The sequence below is a fragment of the Artemia franciscana genome, chromosome 7 (assembly GCF_032884065.1).
Source record: "Artemia franciscana chromosome 7, ASM3288406v1, whole genome shotgun sequence".
Lineage (NCBI taxonomy): Eukaryota > Metazoa > Arthropoda > Branchiopoda > Anostraca > Artemiidae > Artemia > Artemia franciscana.
The window spans coordinates 15,953,691-15,977,778 of record NC_088869.1 but is presented as its reverse complement, the minus strand read 5'-3'; the positions used below and the strand labels follow the sequence as shown (position 1 = coordinate 15,977,778).

General features: G+C 34.6%; 1 long non-coding RNA gene across 4 annotated transcripts in view; it reads right to left on the bottom strand.

Annotated features, from left to right (window-relative positions):
• Positions 1-24,088, bottom strand: part of LOC136028899 (uncharacterized) — a 90,771-nt gene that overhangs the window by 42,538 nt on the left and 24,145 nt on the right. For 2 of the 4 annotated variants that reach the window (XR_010617909.1, XR_010617908.1), the window contains exon 5: positions 17,687-17,953. This is a non-coding gene — a long non-coding RNA (uncharacterized LOC136028899). Of the gene's footprint in view, positions 1-16,270; positions 17,954-24,088 lie in introns of those variants that run through there. The other 2 variants (XR_010617906.1, XR_010617907.1) reach the window with 1 other exon arrangement.

Genomic DNA, 24,088 nt, shown 5'->3' with positions numbered 1-24,088 from the left:
GCCGTAAGAAAATTTTTAACGAAAGATCAAGGGGGCCTTGAACCTCCTCCCCCCCCCAAAAAAAATGACAGGCTATGAAATATGATGAAAATAACGTATTCTTTTTCAGTTTAATACGACTAAACCATTTCAAAAATAATTTAAGTTGGTTATATTATTTTTAGATTTACCTATTGACATTATCACCACCACCAAGTCAAAGAGCGAACATACTCTTGGCCAAGAACGAAAAGACAGAGCCAACTGACAGTAAGGAGATGTCTTTCTTGTCAGCACCATCATCCTTTTTACAGTCTGTTTGAGAAAATTGAGACAAAACCTACCCCAGTGAAGAGTGAAAGAGGGAAGTTAAACAATTTTTTTCGGTGGGGTAAACCCTGATATTGTAATTCCCCCAATATTAAATCATCATCTGATTTAGAAATTTGTGTGTGTCCAATATCAGTCTTATTGCAGAGTTTTTGGATTGGGTACAAGGGAAGTCACAACCTAACAAGCTCAAAAAACTCTTGGCAGAAGATAGTGGCCAACCCCTAAACGCTCGCAGTAATCATGAGGAGGGGGAGTATTATGAACTATAAGTTGTTAACCCCCTGTATTGCCAGATTTTTATCTAATCAACGATGCGATGTGAAATTTATATGTTTATAGGGCTGAGTTTAGGGATCTATTGAAAACACTTCGGAAAGGTAGTATTATGTTATATCCTACAGACTGTTTTCACTTCTATATGGGCAAGTTTTGAGCCCTTTCTGAAAGACAGATTCAGGAGTGGGAAGGTAGGGATAGATAAAAAGATCCAATCTCGCAATTTTTTTTATTTAAATGAAAAGAAGGGTGAAATGTATTGACAGTATATGCAATCTGAAATGGCAACACTTAACCCTGACTGTCATAATTTTGAAAGTGCATTTTTTGGGTTGATCGGATAACTATAGTGACACAGGGAGTGGGTTGGGACTTTTATTTATTGACAATTAATTGTTAATGAGATTTAATTTAACAGTGATTTTATTTTAAGAGGTGGGAAGGGGATGAAATTGTTAAAATGAGATTAATATTTAGAGTATTGAAGATTTCACAATATTTTTCTTTCGACACTGGGCTACAGCGCTTCAAATAGGCATTTCTTGTTTAAGCGCAGAGACCCTTGTGACGGGATGCTAGTAAGGCATATTTGGATGATTTGATAGTTAATGGTCCTGAGGGGCCAGAGTTTCCTAAAGTACATTTTAACTGTTTAAATGGTCAATATGCCGAAACAGTAAAAGGAATAGATATTCTTTAGTGAATGAATGATCATGTAAGGATTGGTGTAACTGTTTTACAATATGATACTGAATATAAGGATGGGAAATGTAAACAAGAGGGTAATATATTCAGTGATGGTTCTGTCCATTCAATGGGTGAAGCACTGGGTGTGGCTTCTTTACAAAACTGCTACAGAACGCGGTTCAATGGGACAATTTTCCAAAAATATATGTTGGCCAAGTCTTATTGATGGTAAAACATTTGGAGGGGGGCATGCTACTATTGTCCAATGTTTTTATCTACATTTTCTACAGACTTCAAGCTAAAGCACCATTTCAGGCAATGTAAGCGTCATAGGTATCAAATCTGGGGAGATGGTTAGCATTAACAGGACCATCTTGTGGCTGCAGAATTTTAAGTATTCCCTCTTACAAAGTGACATGGTAGCGTTAGACTGCAAATTCAAACTTATACATGTGTACGATCCTTCGACTTTAAGTAGTGGTAAAAGTACATGAGACCATTGCTATCTCTTTTACATATGCAAAGAGAGACACGAGTAACACCATAGAATTTGTAGAGGTTTTTGATGCATTAAATGGGGACGATAGTATGGGTGCCGCCATGATCGTACGTATCAAAACTGCTAAAAAATCAATTTTACGGCTGCACTTTACAGCCTCACCAATGACCCTATCACAAGAGGACGATTCAGCCATTAAAGCTAATACAATTGTGTTGGGTTTATAAGGGGGAATTCGTTGAGTGCACTGGGGAGATACCAATCCAAAATCTTCATCATTTAATCAATCCAGTTTTATCGGAAGGGAGTAACTTTCACGGTCTGGCCCATAAATCTTGTAATTTAACCATTAAACGACACTACTTTCTACAACTTTATTTACATAAATCCAACTATGTTTAAAAATTCATATTACCAGCGTTTACATATGGGTGACTTTGTATTTGGCGCATGGGTAAATAGTAATGTTTTATGTAATACCATACTCAAACCATCTGAGATGCTAGTCTAAGATATTTCTAAAAAAAAAAATGAACATTGGTAATATATGCTTGAATAAAATCTTTTGTTTAAATTCCTATAGTTTTTTTTTCAAATCCCTAAGTCAGTTAATTCTAGTACAGAAAAGTGACGATTTTATTAGTTTTCCCCTCCTTAAACAGCGTTTTCCTGATGATGAAATGTGTGATTCACTAACCTGGTGTGGTATATATCAGTTTGATACCTACAACTCTGCTTCGATGTTTTGCAAGAAAAAATTTCCTTCATCAAAGCCCTTTTATGATTCACTTTATGATACTTAGTGCACCACCGTCGACTATGAATTTGTAAAAATAAAGTTTGGGACAAAATTGGGTGTGAAAATGGGGTGAATTATGGTTAATTTACTTGGCAAGTGACACATTGACGTTGCTGATATTGTATGTAGAAAAAGATAAAATCTATGAGGAATTTGGGTTTGATTTGGGGTATAATTTTTTAAATCTCCATCTGGTGAGGGGTTTAATAATTAGAATTAGATAAGAAAAAATAGGTTTGATCAACGACTTGAATTAGCATCTATTTTTAGAAATATCCATGGTGAAAGGTCATGGTGGAAGGTTTCTTTTCTACGGGGATCGTACCTTAGAGTCTGACCTGACTGACCAACTCACCGGTAAAAAGTCGAACGCAGTTTTTTGTGATATGAGCTCCCTTTATCAGTCAGAAATGTCTCACTATTCTTTCCCGTTTGGGATATATAAATGGCTAAACAGTCCCTGTGATCCAAGTTTTCCCAAAAATGGAAACTATTGAGGAAACTATGGGCCCACAAAGAAGTTTTTTTTTAAATTTATGGTGAAATATTTTCAGAAGTCCCTAACTCGGTAAAAAATTTTGTTTACCTTGCATAAGCAGACCGGTGGCTAAGAACTCACAAATTAAGGATAGGATTATGTACTGGACACCTACAACCAAAATTAATTACCGACCTTTATCAAAGACGGAATATTGTTGTAGGCCTACACCATGTTCTTTCAAGATTGAACTTACCCAACGGTTTCAAGGTCACAAAGATCCATACAGCTCTCTAATTTGCCCAAAAGCCTATTTTCAAAACGTTACTAATACTTATAAAAATAAACAGTTTGAAGCAAAAACAAAAGCTTAAAAAAATCTTTAAACTCATTTTAAATTCATCCTTCGGTAAAATATGTAAGAATGTGCAAAAGAAAAGTGGTTTTGACATTGTAACCGGTGCAAAAATGTGCTAGAATCTTTGCCGATCCTTGCTTTATATCGTACACTATCATAGACTCAAATATGGTCCCATTATACGTAAAAAATATAGTTTTAAATAAACATATCCCCACAAAAAAGTGCCATTTTAGAAATTAAGAAATTTATGTTGGAAGTTTCTAACAATATGTGTAGGCTCCATTGGCTGAGTAAGGGACAATTTCAAGTGGATTATATTCACTTTTGTTAAAAGTTAAAACAGAAAATCTATTAGATGATTTGGAAAATGTTAAGCATAAGGGCCGTTGATGTCAACGCCTATAGAGAATGCAAGCGATCTCGTCAAGTTTTGTGTCAACTGTTTATGTTGAGAGGATTTGGTGAGAGGTAAATTTGGTCTCGCTTACTGGTCTCATTTCCCATTAGCTCTTGGATGAACTTTACCAATTAGAATGAGTCCCTTGACCCAGAGCTGAGGAAGCCCAAGGCCCCAAATAAACTTTATTTGAACTGTGAGACAGTGATCAACTAGATTTTTCACTGTCTGGTTACAGGTCCAGAGGTGTACTGTGCATTCAGTGCAGTCGCATTTCGCTAGCTCTGATAATTTGTGACGTGTGATTTGACCAGTCAACAACTAATTGAATTTAAGCCGGATTAACTCTGTACCTGTTTGGAATAAATAACGAGTGAAATACTTTTTAACTTGTAATTGAAACTTGTTCGATAAATTTATAAACTTGTATACGATTATGGCTTAAGGATTATTTATGGATTGTGGCTGTGAGTTAGTATTCAGCACTACTATCATCTGAGTCGTGCATTGAAATATTCGGATTACTTGCAAATCACAGGATTACTAGCCCCACTCAAAGATAAGTTATTATTTATTCTCATTGCATTCATTTAGCCAGTGCGGATCATTTCATAATTGTGCTTATTGAGAACTTCTCTGTGGATATACCTTTTTCACTTAATTGTTTTTGGACTGATGCCGAGCCGTGAGTGAAATTTGCTTATCATGGACAATTGGAATACCAGTACGCTTTATTATTGCCCAGTTTTGAATTTTGCTCAGCACAATCTCGATGAGGGGTTGGACCATCAGTCTATTGTGAAATACGCTAGTGATTTTTTCCCGTATGAAGATGTTCTTGGAGCTAAGAAACTTTTATATAGCAATTGCTTCCCAGATGAGCCTATACCTCGTCGTTCGGGACCCAGTGCTAAGAATAGTTCATTGTCGGACATTATCGCTACTCTTTCTCGCTGCTCTGCAGAAAATATTGATATTCCAGAGTTCGTGATCAAATCCCCCTCTGAAGTCCCTAGCATTCCGGCGTCAGCTTATTCTATCCTTACCGCCAAAGTCAACCAGTGCCTTGATCAGTTAAAATCGCTTGCTCACCTCAATAGTCCAACAACGTCTATTAATAGTTCTTTGGTCTCAGATAGTAAGGGTACCAATCACAAACCCTCGTACGCCGTTGTTCTTAAATATCTGCCTCCAGAACTAAGAGACCCCGTTTCTCGCAAGGAAAAGCTTGATTCTTTCGCCGGACATGACGGTATTGTGTCGGTAAAGTCCGATCCGGTAAGGAAAAGATGGGTTGTTGTTACGCGGGATAAAGTTTCCGCCAATTCTCTTGCCGCATCTGCTGTTGCGAGCTATCCAAATATTCTTGCTAAAGTGATTGATCGCAAACCTCTTGGAGTAATTAGGGGACTTCCCGACAGTGTTTCTAGCAGTATACTCATCTCCGTTATTCCTGGTCTTGTTGAGGCCAGCCAGATCGGCTCTTCTCATACATTCCGTTTAGAGTTCCTTGATTCCGCTGCACTAAAATCTGCCATCGCTACAGGTCTGCGCTTGGGTTACGAGTCTTTTAAAATATCGGAATACAAAGAATTGCCCAGACGGTGTCTTAGATGCCAAAGTATCCATCATTCGTTAGCTCACTGCCCATGTGCCCCGAATGAGATGAAGTGCTCTAAATGTTCTGGATGCCATTCCAATACTAAAGACAATCCTTGCTTAGAGGCTCCGAAATGTGCCAACTGCGGCGAAGCTCATGTTTCCTATAGTATGAATTGCCCAGTGATAAAACGCGCTCTGAACTCTGCTCCAAAATGAACCAAGCCACTATTTTAAGTTTTGCTTCTCTTAATATTAACGGCACAAAAGACAAAGACTTGTTAATTAATGAATTATTAGTCCATGACATAGTGTTCTTGCAAGAACATCTTTTGACCAAATCAAACGTTTCTAGCCTGAAGCGATCTTCTGTCCACCATTTCTTTTCGCAAGAGGCCAAGCAAACTAGAGGCCGCCCTTCCGGTGGCCTAGCAATTTTTTTCCGTTCCCCATCAAAGCCCTCTGTGATTCATTGTGATGATAACATCTTAGCGATTCAATGTGACAGTACCGCCTTTATGAACGTTTACTTACCTTGCGATCGACGTTCTATAGCATCGTTCACATCTTTCGCTAAATGTTGCTCCAGTTTAAAGTCTCTACTCGAAAGTCTACGTTTGAAAGACCTAAATTGGGTTTTAGCTGGTGACCTTAACTGTGACATTCTTGGTACCTCCGATAGATCAATCCTCTTGCTAGAATCACTTCCTAGCATATATCACGTCGCAGTTAAGAGCCTCCCATTCACGTATATTCATAACAGAGGCTGTTCAAAATCGAACCTGGATCACGTGATCTCTTCCAGTTCCAGCTTAATATCATCGATTGTCAGGGTGGACGAAGAGAAGATTGACGACGATCACCTTATTCTTAGCTGCAATTTGTCCTGTGAGCTATCTGGCAAAATACTTTCGGCTCAGCCGAAGTGGCATATGAAGTTGAATTGGGATCGTGCTAATGTCCCACTATACCTTGCTAGGCTAACTGCTTTACTCTCGACCATAAAAGTGCCATATCACCTGCTGCAAACGTCAGTTTCCTCGCCTTCAAGTACAGTTGATCTAAATTTCTATTATTGTCAAATCGTCCATTGCCTTAAATCAGCTTCCAAAGCAGCAGTGCCTGTGGATAAAGTTAGGATTGGTACAAGAAAGCCTAATTGGAACGTTGATCCTGAAGTAAAACGTGCTAAGCAAAAAGCCAAATTTTGGCTACGTATGTGGATATCATGTGACCGACCATCTTCCGGAGCTGTTTTCTCTGTGAAACAAAAATGTAAACTTGAATTTAAGGCCAGTTTGAAGAGGGCACGCTTGAATGCATGGCCAGGCCCCACCGATAAGGCCTCCTGGAATAAGGTTATTAATAGTGAGAAATGTTCCCCATCTACCCTATCTTGTCTCCAGCTAGCTAATTTTGTTGATCATTATAAACGTGTGTTCAGTGTATTTAATAGTTTTCTTCAGTCTTTTTATTATAAGTTGCTTAAACCGCTTTTACCATACCGTCTCCTGCAGGCTCATGTCCAGCCTGTAGCAATATCTGAAATTCGCCGGGCTTTAAGAAAAATTAAGCGTTCAAATAGCCTTGATGGTGACGGCCTTTCTTACCGATTTTTTGCTTATGATTGTCCTGCTCTACTTAACCATTTACAAATATTTTTCCAGTCTTGCTTAGCACAGTCGCTTGTTCCTGATAGTTTCCTTTGTGGCCGTGTAACGTCTATTCAAAAGCGAGGCAAGGACCCCACGTCATGTATGAATTATCGTCCCATTACAGTATCGTGTTTCTTAAGTAAGTTGCTTGAACATTTGTTACTACCAGAAATTGAGTCGAATTGTGATTTTACGCCTTTTCAATTTGGTTTTCGGAAAAGTTTCGGTTGCTCCCATGCACATCATGTTTTAAGCCGACTCATGAAAGATGCCGTAAAAGCTAAAATGTCTTTATACTGTCTTACTGTTGATATTTCTGGAGCTTTCGACAATATTGTACACTCTCAGGCTCTATTTTCCCTTGCGTCTTCAGGTGTTAATCCTTCCGTACTAAGTTTATTGTCTTCTTGGTATTCAAAGTCTAAAATTCAAGTTACCTGGAATGGCCAAATATCTGACCCGGTAAAAATTAATAAGGGAGTTCGGCAAGGTGCCGTATTGTCTCCTAGTATATTTAAATGCGTGCTTGCATCGTGCCTGCGTCCCCTTAGAAGTTCGGTTTTTTACGGTAATACTGGTTTGTCTTCTATTGCATATGCAGATGACGTTCTTCTTGTTGCCCGGACTCGCCGTGGACTGCTTTCTAATTTTACTATATTAACCAATGAACTATCTAAGATTGGACTGTCAGTTAATGCGTCTAAATGCGAGTTTATTTGTTTTAATAGCCCTTATGCGGTCACTCCATTCGTTACTGGGACTGCAGTTCTACCATGTTCTTCTTTAGTTAGTTGGCTTGGTCTGTGTTTCGGCCCAACACTTTCCGCTACCTGTTCATCCCTAGTGAATCAAGCCGTGAAAAACCTACGCGTCGCTTACGGAAAAATATCCCCAAACAAAAGCCGTTATAACCACAACGGTTTGTGCATGATTTATAACGCTTATTGCGCCCCTGTGCTTTTGTTTTTATCAGGCATGGCTCATCTGTTTCGTAAGAAAGATCGACATACTCTACGTACGGCTTATTTCAGATATTGCAAATTCCTCCTCCGGCTTCCTAGATGGCACCGAAACAAAAAAATAATTGCTCGATTTGGTTTAGTAGATGTGCCTTCTCGGATTCGGTCTTCCAGTGATGATTTATGTAAAAAGACTGTCAACTTTATTCACGTTTATGACCCTCTGCAGCCTTTTTTCCATATTGATACTCGTTGATTAATCCATATTGTCTTTTATTAGTTTCAATTTTGTATTTCTTCGCTGTTTATCGTATTTGTTTTTGTTTATTTATTCATAATACTCCGTACTTTGTGTTTTTTATGCTTTACGGGTAATAAAGTTCATTCATTCATTCATTCATTCAAATGGAAAATGAGGAAGTAAAAAGTCTACAAGGGGTTGCTTACAGATTTTGTTATGAAGAATTTCAATACGAGTGTTCTTAGAAATTTTGTATAAAGTAGTCTAGTTTCAAGCGAAAAAGGCATGGCAATTCGCTCTTTAGAATAAAGCCATGCCAGCCATATCGGACGAAATATATGTGTATGCGGGGGGTTTGAAAGTGCTACCCCACTGGCAGAGCCTTATTTTCGACCCAGATGAGTGTACAAAATATAGACAACATCTTGGTCAGGAGAAATTCTATAGTAGGCGGTAGGGAGGATCTTAGGTAGGTCGGGGTCCCTTTTTAGCCATCCCAGCAGTGTTTTTTTATGTCCGTGTTTGTTTCCTGCGCAAGGCAGAGTTGATGTCGTTGTTTTTCCTTGCTTTTATATATCTTTAAATGGTAATTATTTAATATTATAGCATTAATTTTTACACCCAGTGCTGTCCTGACCTGGCCACTGCAGCTACTATTGCACCCTCTGCGGTAAGAGCGATCCGACTTCACAGTGGCCTTCAAGCTCCTCCTGGGGCTGCTTTCCAAGTACATTTAAAACTATACTGCAAATATAAAAATGCGACATTAAAGTGTTTTTAAATATTTTGTAGTGCATTTAAATTGCAGACCCATTTCTAAGTGCTTTTAAAATTATATCTTAGATATAAAAAAAATGATATTGAAATGTATTTAAATTCTTTATAGTGCATTTTGTTAATAAAAATAAATTTTTATTCTTAATTTTTTTTGAACCTGGGATATTATAATTTATTCAACAGATTCAGTCATTTTATAGTTAATGGTATTTTGACATTCAGAAGAATTATATTCATCAATTTATAACTCCATTCAGATCCTTTCTTTGTGGATCATCATTGTCTGAAGATATAGAAGGAATATATAGAAAGGGTGATCGTACAAATTTAGGAAGGGACTCTTTGGACTCATAATAAGAATTTTTAATACCCTTTTTAAGACTTGGAGTGATCAAAGGATGGATACCCCCTCCCTCATCTCGTATATTTCCCGAAATGGATCTAATAGAAATTTTGAGGTGACCATTTCTTTTCTTAGAATCATTTTCTTAGAATCCAATCATTGGATTGGAGATTGAAAGGGCCAGTGCCCTTTTAGTAGCCGAAAGAGATTGTAGGGCAACACTTCCCACACCCAACATTACCCTAAAAACATCCAATCAAAATTTGGAAATAGCTTTTTTGTTCAACGTAATTGAAAGGCCCGGAAATTATATCTTTAAGGATGATAACTGCCCCTCACAACCCTTAGTACAAGGTTAGTTATACTCTAGGGGTATAGAAGATGTATATTGAAAGGATGATCTTCAAAATTTGGAGGGGGATCATTGGATCGGTAATCAAAAGTTCTAGTGTCCTTTTTATGATTGGGTAACCTCATTTCCCCTAATACGTCTGAAATTTTGAAATTACCATTTATTATTGTAGAAACTTTGAAAAAGCTTGTTCGATTGGAAATTGAAAAGGCCAGTGCCATTTTTATTTTTCAAAAGCGATTGGAGGGCGAAAATTCCCCTCTTAGCACCCATCAATTCCCAAAACAAATCTAATAAAAATTTTCCATTTTTTCAGTGTAGCTGAAAGGTTTGGAAATTATGTTTGACAACCTCCGTAACCTCTCAAGACCAGAACATAATCTGCATTTTATTGAAAAATGGTTTTGGATTGTAAATTTAGTATACATATACTGATATATATTCCTTAAGGTTTTGATAATTTATCAAAGTTTAAAAAATTAAAACATTTAAAATTTATTTTGTCTCTTTAAAAAAATAATAAATAACCCTGTCAAACTCAAAACAAGGAAAAATTAATATGAGTGGGACTGAAAACCTCTTTCTCAAGACCAGAACATAATTTGTATTTTACTGAAAACAAAATATTTTTAAAAGCTATCTCTTTGTTTTAGTTGTTTAAATTTTTTTTACTAGATATGTGAAGGGGGAAGTCCTCCCCTTGCAATTTATATTACAGCAGGAGTGACCGATGCCCTTTTTAAGAGTAACAGAAGATTCGAGGGTAAGCAGTCCTTTTCAAAAGTCCATTCATTTTCCAGACGCATCCAGTCAAAAATTTGAGACTGTTAATTTATTCAGCATAGTAAAACGGTCTAGCAACTATGTCTTTAGAGATATTAGGTTTATCGATCCCCCAAGTTATGCAGTTAGCCTATTAAGCTTTAAAACCAAATGTGGTTTTAAAAGTAGATCAAAGACATTCTATTAAATAGTTGCAAATAAGACACCTCAGCAATATATTGAAAACGACTGGGGGTGTTGTGTTGAAAATTTTGTAGATACTACTATTAAGCACTTATAGTTCTTACAATTTAAATAAATAAAACGTCTGGAAGTATATTCATATATTAAATAAAAAATGCTGTTGGTGTAAGAATTAAAAATTGGTGAATAATTTTCTCCAACATACTAATATTAACCTATTCAATGGATTCATATAAAAGAAAACTAAAAAGACATAGAATATGTTTTTCCATAGAAAAGACTATGTCTTTATGAACAAGACTATAAAACTACGAACATAAATTAATTTAAAAGACTGTTTCTACTAGACAAGTTTTTCAATGAAAAGTAAAGAGCTTCATTAAGCCCAGAACGAGCAAAAAGGAAGTAAAGTGATCTTCCAGGCATAAGACTGCCGTAAATCACTATCAATAGAAAATGAACCTAAAGAGGATTAAATATTACAATAAATAGCCGAGTAAGACTCGAAAGAAAAAACTAAATTAACATGAGTAGGACTGATAACCCCTATGCTTTTTCATAACCAGAACACAATTCGCCCTTTACTGACAACAAAATACATTTGAAATATTTTCACCTTTTTTACTTTCATAAATGAAAAATTATCCAAATCTTAAAGAAATTTTTTTTAATATATGTCAATTTAACTAACAATCGACGGTCATTTGTTGATTCGTTTTTGTTTTTTTCAGAAGCAGCTGCAGCTAATTCATAAAGAGATGAAAAAGGCTGTATATGCTGTCATTACAAAATGGAAATGTTTTGTCCAATTCAACGTGTCGTAATAGTTTAAATTGTTACAATAAATAAGATTTGAATTACATAATTTACAAGTTTCTTGCTGTCTCAGTATTCTTAACATTTGTTGGTCGAGCAATATTGCAATCAGATGACGGTAAAAAATTCAGCAACCAAGTCATATTCGAAATTTGTGCTATGCGTAATTTTGTTTTACTAATATTTTGTCTTCTCAGTAAAAATGTACCGTGTGTTTTACGATCTTAGTCATTCCTCCCAGAAACACTGCTAAAAATGTATGACGACTGATTTACAGAGAAGAAAAATTACATCTCAGAAATGTTCAACATTCACCATTAGTGCATGGTGAACATCAACACACTCCAGTGAATGTTGTAAATAAGGATATTTAACACGTATTCGAGACCTTACACCAGTTAACTATGTTTTTGGTGACATTCACTGATGAATGTCGGCATTCGCAAGATTTCGAACATTCATGGTAACACATTAATATATTAACAATTATTGCTTGAAGTCTCAACAATTTTTAATTTATTTCTTCGACAAAAGTAAAAATTTTCACTGAGACGTACTTTCAGTAAAATACAAGTTTTGTTCTAATCTTGAAAAATCATAAGGAGTGTTAACCCTACTTATGTCAAGACTGACTGGGTATATCAGTTTTGAACTTTCAGAAAGCGGTAAGAGAGATGATGAATATCGACCAGAGAGGCAACATTTGCATGTGACTACTGCTACAGGTTGCACAAATACTACTACTGCTACTGCTACTACTTCCACTGCTGCTACCACTGCCACACTACTTTATTCATAATATAGAAGGGAAATTTGGACTACATCTAAATACATTATGCACATGAAACTTGTCAAAACTGCGTATATCAAGAATGGATTTAGAAATTAAGTTAGAACTATGACAGAATGCTTACATGGGAGATCATTTGACCAAATGGTAATTTAAGAACACTACTACTTATATTATTAGAATTACGCATTCACTACAACGACTTCAACAATAACAGCTATTGAAACTAATTGTAGAGCTAAATACATTAAGCTGAAGATTTCAAGGAACATAAAAACATACAAGTTGTCAAATAGATATATAACCAACAACATACCAATGGCTAATTATATAAAGCTGAAAGTTCCATTATGTGATAAGAATAATGTTCAACCAGCCAAAACAGAGTACAATAAAACTTCTGCTGCTATTAATACTACCTCTATTCCTAATAATCAATTCAAAAAGCCTTTTAAACAAAACAAAATTGAAAAAAAGAGTAGGGAGCTCCGCTTTTGCTCAAAAATGAGCAAAAATCAATTTAAATAGCCTTTCAAGTATAAAACTACCACAAATCATTATCAATAAATATTTCAAACTCAAAACAAACATAAATTACAATTTAGAACCAGGTCAAATTCAGAACGAATAATTTGAGTAGGGATGACAAACCCTCTGTTTTCTCAATACCAGAATATAATTAGTACTTTATTGAAGAGCAAATGACCGTGGATTGTTAGTTCTGCCTCTGATATTGCTTATATGCCCTTTTGAAAACCGGTGTTCATATAGGTTTTTCTTTTAATAAAAATTTTCCTTTACATTTTCTAAGAGATTCACCTTAAAACCATTAGCGTCACTAGTTAGAGCAATTACGGTAGCAGCAAAAATCTAGTATACTGAGTAATATCCATCTGCTCACAAAACACTGTTTTAATAAAGAACTCACTAGTCATTGTTTCAATCTCTAAAAAGGAACTGCGGAAAAGATTCTAGAAAACCCTAACAAATTATGGAAGCTACACTCAAACATCGAGAGGCAGATAAGGAAAAGGTATCAGACAACAGTGAGGACAAGTGGGTCCAGAATTTTGCGGACGAGTTCAAATATCCCGATGATTCTAAGAACCGCAATTTTATGACTCATTTTAGAAGTGTCATAACGAAGAGCCAAATAGTTTCGTGGTCTTCAATTTTGACGCTGCGTTATAGTGTAGAAAACTAAAATCTTTAAGAGATGCCAACAACTTATGTGCCCTACATCTTCTATGTGGCAGTAATCTATTATTTGAACATCTATCTGTGGCGTATCAGATTGTGATGAATCAAGTTGCTGTCCCTGATTTATTTTGTTTAGGTGTTATTGTGCCCATTCTTAAAAAGGGAAGCCACCGGATAACCCATTCTCATAGACAGATCACGCTGTCATCCGAACTCTTTAAGCTGTTTGAACTTCGGATAACCAGTAAAATCAAGTCTAAATGTAAAAACACTCTAAATGTACTGACCTTAGGTCATTATGATGTCAAAAAGCCATTAGATTCGTGTATTCATTCACAAATCCTCTTAGAACTGTATAATAGCGGTGTTAGTACCTGTTTTATTCAATTGCTACATAATTTGTATAACCGTTTGAATGTTAGTTTAAAGCTTAAGATTAGGGTCACTGCAAAATTAATATATGTACAGAAAGTGATCAAACAAGGGTCTCTCACTTCTCCCAATTTGTTTAATAATACTTTGATTATAACCCAAGCAGTAGTTAAACCATCTTGTATTTATAAAGTTATGGATGTATCGTTGATTTGTTTTGCAGATGACATCGTAAACATCGCCAGAATTTCGTCACATTTGGAAGAAAACTTTTCCGTATTACAAAAAATATATGACAATATCGGTCTAGATTTTAATTTAAGTAAAAGTTAAATGTGACAATTTAATTGGAAAAATTCTAAGCATCCCCATCAATAAGACTCGGAAATCATGATGTTATGCCTTCAAAATTTAATACTTACCTTGGTTTACCCATAGGTGACAACTTGAAATCTGCTCGTTTACTGCTAGTAAAACATATAAACAAGAAATTCCGAACAAGTTATGCTGGTATCGTTTCTGTTAAACTAAATTTAAATCGTCATCTACTAGGTCGTCCATTTACCTCTGTATGTTTACCACACGTTCTTTAATCGGCACCATTTTGGAAGTTATTAGGAGAAAACGATAAAATAGAAATTTGCTCTACCTATTTCCGTTATGCTAAATTCCTACTTCAGCTCCGAATTTGGATCAGAAATAGTAGGATAATTCAGCAATATGGGATAACTGACCCATGCGTCACTGTTCAATCAGCCATTACCAATTATAAGAAACAGATGATTATGATAGAACACGAAAGGCAAACTTTACTTATGTAGATTCTTTTTTGTGCTGTTTCTTTTTTATATATGTGTAAACATAAGTTACTTTGATATTGTCGCTATTTTTCTTTTCTTTTATTTACATTTCTAGTTACTATTTTCTTTTATTTTGTTTTATAAACAGAACACTTATATTATCAGTTTACTGTTTAGTCTTTGTTGTCCATGGGTTGCGTCATAAACTTTACAAAACAAAATGCGTCTTTGCCTAAGTAGACATATATGAAAACATCAGTAGTTAATTTGTTCAAGCTAGTTATAAATTCATTACATGGGATAAGGAGCAATATTATATGTTAATGTCAATTTTTTTCACACCTCTTCCAATATAATAATTTTCTTGAAAAAGCCTATTCACTTGGGCTTAAATGAACTTTATTATTTAAATAGTTTTCATATAAGTAGTGGAAAAAATACTAAATGTTAGCCCGAGTGTATAATCGGAAGAATATGTAAACTGGATGCCTGGTTTATGGATGCCAAGTTGCGAGAAACTTTGATTCTAGTAAAGTTTTTTATACTATTAAGCAATTAATTCATTTATAACAGTATTTTCAGTACATTGGGATTCAAAAAGATTCTAAAATATTACTTAAAGGAATGAATGAAGAAAAAAATAATGCGTGATAATGGTTGAAGGTTTTGAAGGATTGTAGTGTCAGAACTATTCTCTGAAATTTCATCAGTTGCATATTTTCTAATGATAAAATTATCCCGGGGAATTATCTTTGGAATTATTTAATGATAGAATTATCCTGGGGCAATTTTCAGCTTATTTGGATTTCCAGGGAAAAAATTTTATGGAAAGAAAGGATTTCCGAGGGGATCGAAGAAATGATTGGAAATTAGTCTTTTTCAAATGAAAGCATACTAAGGAGAATTTTTCAGGCTGAACTGACTGAAAGAAAATTTACGGGGGTGGGTTTTTAAAGTATGGAGAGAGTTCTACGGGAAGCAGTTTACATTGAAGAACAAGTTTACATTTCTACGCATGGGTTTCCTGTGAGAGGGAGAAGGTAATAGTTAATGGAGGGTGAACCAAATTTACGGGTGTTATTTGAAAAATGATCAGAATAAAAAAAAACGTTTAAGTGAAAGTAAAGATCATAATTAAAAATCAAATGAACAGAATTTATTTTTTATATGAAGGGGAATCCCCGCCTCCTGACTCAATTCTTTGCTATTTACGCTACAGTTTGACTGTTTGTCCCAATTTTCTAGGAACGGCTACTGAAACACGGGATGCTTAATTTGAAAAGGAATAATCTTTTAAAGCACTTTTGTTCGTTTCGAGTTTTAATCTTGCTTCTTACTTTCGGAAAAATCTTTGCTCTTCGATTAATATGCTTTACATTAATGCTTATCCTAGCGTTTTTACGATGTATGTGCCCTTCTTCATGCTCGATCAACTTCCAAAGGTTTTAGTTATTTTAAGAACAAAATATCTCGAGTGCCATATCGAGAGCAAAGGGGTATATAATTAGAGAAACAAATCCTTCTTGGTTCTTGTTTTAGTCAAGATATCAATGTAATAATAAAGGTAATAAGTTTTGTTGCAAGGTTACTGTTTTTATTTTTTTGGGGGGGGGGGGATTTTCACAAGTCACAGTATAGACAGAGCATCTTATTAGATATGAACTGAACCATTTTAGGAGCTTGTAAATTTGAGTCTCCATTTAACATATCGAATGACTAAATTGTAATTGAAAACAAATCTTTCATTTTGTGAAACCAGCTTCTAAGCCTACAAAGGGTTTCTAAATTATTTTTGGCTTGTATTATTGTTATTATATAAGTCATTTAATAAATTAGGTGTCCTATACTTGGTTGCATCTTTCAAGTGAACATTAAATTTTTTTCCAAAGTATGACTCTAGAGATTTTACGATTATTTCTGTGTTAGATATTCGTCAGGGTGTAAGGCTATAAATCTTTCATTTTCTTTAAGGCTACAAAATGTTTGCAGCTACAACGAATCCAAGGAGCAAAGAAAAAAAGGAAGTATATTCTTTGCCAGATAAGAAAATAAAATACTTAATTTTACAGTTGGTGAAGAAAAAACTCCGTATTTTATAAAATAGTCCCCTGTTTCAAATAAAGTATTTATCGATTCATAATTTTTATTGTTTTTTCAATGGAAATGAGTACTAGATACGTATTACACAAAAGGTAAAAGACGTAAAAGAAGACAAAAGGTAGAAGAAGTGGAGTTGATTGAATAGAGTGAAAGGACAAGAGGATAAAGCAATAGCACCGAAAAAGAAGATATTGCCCCTTTCCAATGAATATGGTGATTTAAATATGTTTTAATAAGGGTCCAAATAGATATAAAATGCTAGAAAAATTTGACCAAAAATCATCTACAAAGTTTAACTAACCCTCTTATACAATTTCCTTATAACATATATAACTTATAACAATTAGCCATTGTTATGACATTACTGGTATGTCCTTTTGATAACCTGTGTGCTCATATACCTTTTAGAATTTTCATCTGAATGCTCTTAGCCTTAAAAGTGGTTGCAATAGAAGTATTAGTAGTGGTAGGAGTAAATATAGCAGCAACAGTATTATTAGTGGTATTGTGCACATATTACCTTTTGTCGAGATGAACTTCCCCTTTAAGCATTCTCTGAAAGTTTCACCTTAATACCCAAATCAATTTTTTAGATACACTATTTAGACAATGTGTGTCTCAATTTTGTTCCAATATCCTCCCAATACTGTATATGGAGTAGCGTGGTAGTAGTAATGGTGGAAGTTGTAGTAGCATTGGTTGCATGCAAATATTGTTTTTGATCATCTCCCTTATCATTTCCTGACTTTTCCAAATTAATATACTCAATTAATTCTGTGTTACACCTTTTGACAATTTGTATTTACCTAACTAGTTTTGATTCTAGTTAGGCCTTCCCCTCAACATTCTCTAAAATTATCATCTAAATGACCTTCGTCTTCTTAGAAAGTAAAGTTCAAACACATACACCTTTCTCAATAGCATATACATAGACCTTTCTTGTCCAGAGGACTGTGTTGAGGTTGACATCCCTAAAGACATGATTATTGAACGTTTCAACAATGGTGAACAAATTAGTTTAGATAAGCTTCTGACTATACTTTCAAACCAATTGTATGTTGTCCATATTGGTCCATCAAGGCAGCCATCCAAGGATATTCATCCGGAGGATTCACAGGAATGGTGTCTTTTCTCAACTTGTTTGGAGCTAGGTTTTTTTAATCAATACCAAATCCTAAAAATTAAAAGGCCTTCATGATTTTCTTTCCCTATTAATCAATATCTGATAATAAACACACATTTGATATTTAACTGAGAACACTGGACTAGCTGTAGCTTTAATATTACTGTAGTGTTGTTGCATCGTTTTATAAGAGTTTATCTTTATATTGTAGTATTATTTGTCACTTTATTTTGTCTAGTTTTTCGAGCTGGTAGCCTCATGAGCCTAGTAAAATATACCAGCATATAAGAAGGTAATAGTAAAATGACAGAACTTGAATATGACAACTTAGGTAATGACAACCTTGCAATGTAACTAATATTAGAACAGAAACCGCTGAAATATTGGAAAAAGTCAGTCACTCTTAAAATAGGCTAATACAATCTCTTGGGGTAAAATTAGGGGCTGTTGAGAATAAAACATTTGTTAAACGATAATTCCGAGTGAGAGGTAATAAGAGTTTTGAAAAAGTGTTGACCTAAAGCAATCCCCGTCAAATTCTTTAATTTTCTAAGTTTTTAGCCAAAAGACTAAAAAACTAAATTTTAATAATAATATACACATCAAAAAAATTGAATTTTTGTTCTAATTTGAAATATATAAGTTTCATCAAATTTACTATTATCTATCGAGAGTTAAGAGCGGGAGAAATGTCTCTTAAAAGTAATAGAATCTTAATGAAAATCACACCTTCAGATTCAGCGTATCAGACAACTCTAGTGCAGAGGTTTCAGGCTAATATCTGTAAAAAAGTGGAATTTATATTTTTGGCCAAAAGAAAGATCACGGATGCGAATTTATTTGTTTTTTCCCCTAAAGGTAGTCATATCGACCCAGTAGCTCTAGAATGTCAACATATGGCTCATTGGAATCAAAATTTAAAATTCAAGTGCACTATTTAAGTGATCCAAAAACTGGAGGGCAGCTAAAGCCTCTCCCAACCTCTTTTCTTCTAAAAGTCACCGGAAAAATTTTTGATATAGACATTTTTTCAGCATAGTCGAAAAATTAAAATATATGTCTTGAGGACGACTTGGTCCCCAACAGTACCCGAGCGAAGGGCTGCAAGTTATGAACTCTGTCCATTGTCTTCATATAGAATTAGTTATTAGAAAGTAGTTTACAGACGTTTCAAGGGCGATTTATTTTTATTAGATTGGAGTTTTTGGGCAGGGGATTAAGTGGGAGTTTCTTTTCCTAGAGGAATGTTTCATGGGGGAAGAGAACTTTTAATGAAGGGGACACTGGTTTCCAAGCAATATTTAAAAAACTATAATGTATTAAATAAAAAGAAGTTTTTTCAACTGAAAGTATTAAATGATCAGAAACTATTACGCATTTGCAGGGGCCTTGCCCCTCCTGAATACCTTGCTCTTTATGCAAAAGTACTTTTAGTACTTTCAAAAGAGCTTTTTATTCCAATTATAGATCTAATTATTGCCTTTGTGATTCAGGGGTCATTCTTAAAGAATTGGAAAAAATTCAAACTTCAGAAGCCAGTTTTCTTCTCTATTAAACATATAACCTTTTCGTTAAGGCTAAGACACTATCAGCAACTTCAGATATTATTTTCTGAAGACTATTTTATCATCTTCTAAATTGTCAAATTGTAAAGCCTTTCGTTTAGTATTAAACTAAAATGTACTAGCAAATGTAAAACTGAGAAAATATTCTAATATTCTGAAGTTAGTAGCAAACTAATCGGAAGAGGGTGTAGCTCTGTTTGCCATCCCAGATAGCCTACCATAAAATAAATATCATGAATGTCGACCAATAAATATAAAAGTAGTTATAAAACTTTGTAACTTGCTAGTCGGAAAGGAGCCCAAGAAAAAGACCAATAAAGAGGTTTCATTTCTTAGGTTTCCTCTGGTTGACTTTACCTTTAATTTGTTTAAAAATCTTTTACCACACAAAAACTTTTTCAAAGAAAACTAAGGAGCACCATCAAACCAAAAATGACAACAAGTAAAGTCATAGTATTTGTAAGCCCAAACTACCTAAATCACCAACAATAAATAATTATTGTGATATTACTTTGTCACTCTAATGACAATCTACATGATCATAGTTCTTATTGATTTAGTTCAGCATCTGCTTAAATATAATTTAAATCTTGACCTTAGTAGCTGTATGCACGTAGCACCTTTTTTTAACATCTCCTTTAATAAATCCTAAAATTTTAACTAAATATCATTAACTAACAAGCATTGTTGATACGTCATCTTGACAACCTTTGTGGGAATAGTGGGCTTTGATTTATTTCAATACAGTTACAATATTACCCAAAACTTCCACCTTTATGACATTAGGTTTATCAGCACTAGTAGTAGCACCGTATAGTAGTTACATAAGGAGTGAAAGTAGTAGTAGTGTTAGCTGTAGTAAGTGTAGTAGTAGTAGCAGTAATAATAAAAGTAGCAGTATTAGAAGTAGTTAGAAGCATTAGTAGAACGATACAAATATTATCTTGCGGATAGTTCAACATCCCCCTCAACAAGCGTTGTAAGTTTTAATTTAACAAATAAATCTATCCCTAAGATATTGCTGATATACTTTTTGACAACCAGCATACCAATGGTAGATTTTAAACAGTACATTGGAATGTCTTAGGAGTGTTTTCTGAAAATATCACCTTTATACCCCTAGGTATGCATGTAATTGAAGTCATAGCAAACATTGAACCTTTCAACAAATCAAAAATTAATTGATATTTGAAAACTTTGTTTGGATGTTTGCTTCCGAAAATGATTTGCGGGGGGGGGGTTGCTCTCTCTTAAAAACGAAACTATACTTTCAATTCAAAATCAAATGAGAACCATCTGAATTTAATACGACTATCCATTTTATAAAAACCTTATATACCTTTGGGCACAAATCGAACCCCTTGCCCTTTCTCTAGGGCCTAGGCTCTAAGGTCTTTCTCTAGGCTCTATGGCTTTTTTAAAACCCTGGAGACATTATTATATATTCTCTGGACTATAATAAACATTATTACCTTCATGTAATTTCAATCATATGAGTTTGGTGAAAAAAAAGTGTAATGGGGGGGTGGGGTCATGATTACCACCTTCACTATTAATTCTCAAAACAGAACTAAGACTTCCCATTTCAACCAAATTAGTCACCAGTAAAGCTTACATCGCAAATTTTTCCATAAAAACCACAAATGCCCCAGTGGCTTAACTGGAAATCCTCTTTCTCGGGCTCTGGTTGTTTTTATGAACCCCACAGGCCCTGACATAATGATATTTCAGGTATATTTGAAATAAGATCTGTCTCAATATTTTATTAGATGTATATCGGGAAGACAAGACATGTGTGAGTGTGAAAGGAGGATGAGTGTGAAGGAGGCGCGTATTTGCGCTCTGATCAGGGCACTAGAGCTTCAGATTAACTAACCCACAAGTCCCTTTTGAATTAACCCTTTCTTTGAATTTAGCATTTTGCTTTATATTTTTAAGGTTTTAACATTTTTTTTTCTTTTTTGGATTGATCAAACTCAGAATTTAGGAGCCAGCCTTAGGGCAAAAACCTTTTCTAGTCGTTGAATGATTGAAATTATTGGCCCTACTTTTTCCTGGATTATACTTCTTGTGTATTTTCCAAACGAATATGGTAGCGGCTAAGGCATTTTATAAAAAAATTGTTATCAGTTCGACTTTTCTTTGAGTTATCATTTTGCTTAATATTTTGAGCGTTTTAACCTTTTTTTCGGGGTTATCGATACCATACTTGGGATGCTTTCGATCATTGCCTCTCACTCAATTTCAGAAGACTTTTAAGTTCGACTCTTTTTTTAATTTGGCCATTTTGATTTATGTTTCAAAGGTTTGACTATTTTTGTATAATTTTTCTGGGCTGATAAAAATCTGATTCTGGTAGCTAAGCTTAGTACACTAACCCTTTCTAGTGCTTGAGGGTTTGCCCGCAAGGGCCCTATTTTTCCTTAGATTATATTTCTACTGTGTTTTCTAAATGCATATGCTAGAGGCTACGGCGTTTTGAAATAGCCTTGTTTATTGTTAATAGAAGAGACACATATACTTAAAAAATGTATTACTTGGAACCATTCATTACCCACTTGGCGTGGTCTTAATTGTCTCAATTTATACCACGACTTTTGCTCTTCTTCCTAGGATGTCTTATATATAGAATGTCATATATATATATATATATATATATATATATATATATATATATATATATATATATATATATATATATATATATATATATATATATATATATATATATATATATCCCGAGAAGGAACGTGTCCTGGAATCCATGCACTAACCTAGCGTATCTTGTCATTGGGACTATGTATTCTATAGAGATATTTGGGACACTTAATATCTTTCTAATTGAATTGGGAAATATCTAGCTCGCACTTTTCAACGAAAAGTTTATCTATAGGCACATATCCATTTAAAACAACGTTTCAATTCCATACAAACTGCATATCTTTTTTACCTTTAGAGAATAGTATTCAGTTCCTTCTCACCTTTATAGAATGGAGATCCACTAGATTATAAATCCTAATATGATTCGTCTTAAAAGATTGAGATGGCTAGGCCACGTTCTACGGATGAAGGATGACAGATTACCGAAGATTGTCCTTTTTGGCCAACCGTCTGGGGCTACACGGAAAGCAGGTCGTCCGTGTCTGGGTTGGGAGGATGTCATAAATAAAGATTTAAAGGAAATGGGAACTTCCTGGGAGGTTGTAAAGAGGGAGGCTTTAAATAGATTAGGTTGGAGAAGGAGCGTGCGTGGCTGTGTTGGCCTCAGGCGGCTTGGTGCTGCAGTGAGTTATTAGTAGTAGTAGTAGTAGTAGTTAAAAGACTAGTATGTAAGTATATTGTAGACATGCATATTATATTTTACATTCCACTGATAGAATTACTCTTCACTATAGTAAATATTAAACAATAAAATGCACACTCAAAAATTACACCCACACTATGAATATCCAAAACCAATATATTAACAATTGAAAACCCCAAACATCTTCGATACTTATTGACATATTGTTTGATCAGAGTGTTTCACGATACTATTATATACATTTTTCCAAAAAAAAAATTCAGTTAATTTCCAAATAAAACATTAATTTTCAGGAATTTCAAACTCAAATGAATAACAATATTAAATTTAAGATGAAAAAATTATTGTTTGCTAGAATCACACAGAAATACGCTCTAAAACTCAAATTTCTACAAAAATTTTTGAAGATCATGTCGCTCTATTCCCCTAGGATCTTTCTTAAATGTTATTAAGACTACATCATTTTTAAAACAGAAGGCCCTTATACCTCATACAGAAATTGAAACACAGCCCATGTTTAATGCACCTCCAAACAGTTTGAAAGTCAACCCACATATCTGAAATTTTATACACTTTATCATTCTATTCGTTAGTCTTACTTGAAGTGTTAGAGTTACACCATTAAATAAAAAGGATTATTTCAATAAACTTTAAGGATAAATTTTTATTGAGTGTAAAAACTCTCACCAGTTGCAGTATTTTACCAATACAAAGATATTGAAGTTCACGAAAGTCTCCTCCCATAGTACACAAGATGAGGATATCATATTTATAGGGCAGTATCTTAAAGAAGATTCACACAAAGATATTAAAATTCTCACAAGCCTCCCCCCTCCCCTTCACCATGATACACAAGATGAAGCTATCAAATTTATAGGGAAGAATTCCCAAGAAGATACTCTCAAAGAAGACACTCTCCCACTAGTGCCAAGATGTTTCACCACAGAGTACCCCAAAGAAGACACGCTAGAAGAAGACATTCCTCCACTAGTGCCACTATATTTCACCTCACAGTACCCCCAAGAAAACTAATTAGAAGAAGAATTCAAAGAAGACATTCTCCCACTAGTGCCAATATGTGCCACCTTAGAGTACTCCAAAGAAGACACACTAGATGAAGACATTGCCCCAATAGTACCACTACGTTTCGCCTCACAGTACCCCTAAAAAACTTATTAGAAGAAGACATTACACCACTAACTATATCATATGAACGCTATTATTTTAATGGATTAACATGACGTTTTCAATATTTCGTTTCCTATCACAATACTTAGAATATTTCTCCACTTTAGGGTTTTAACCCATCTACGTTTT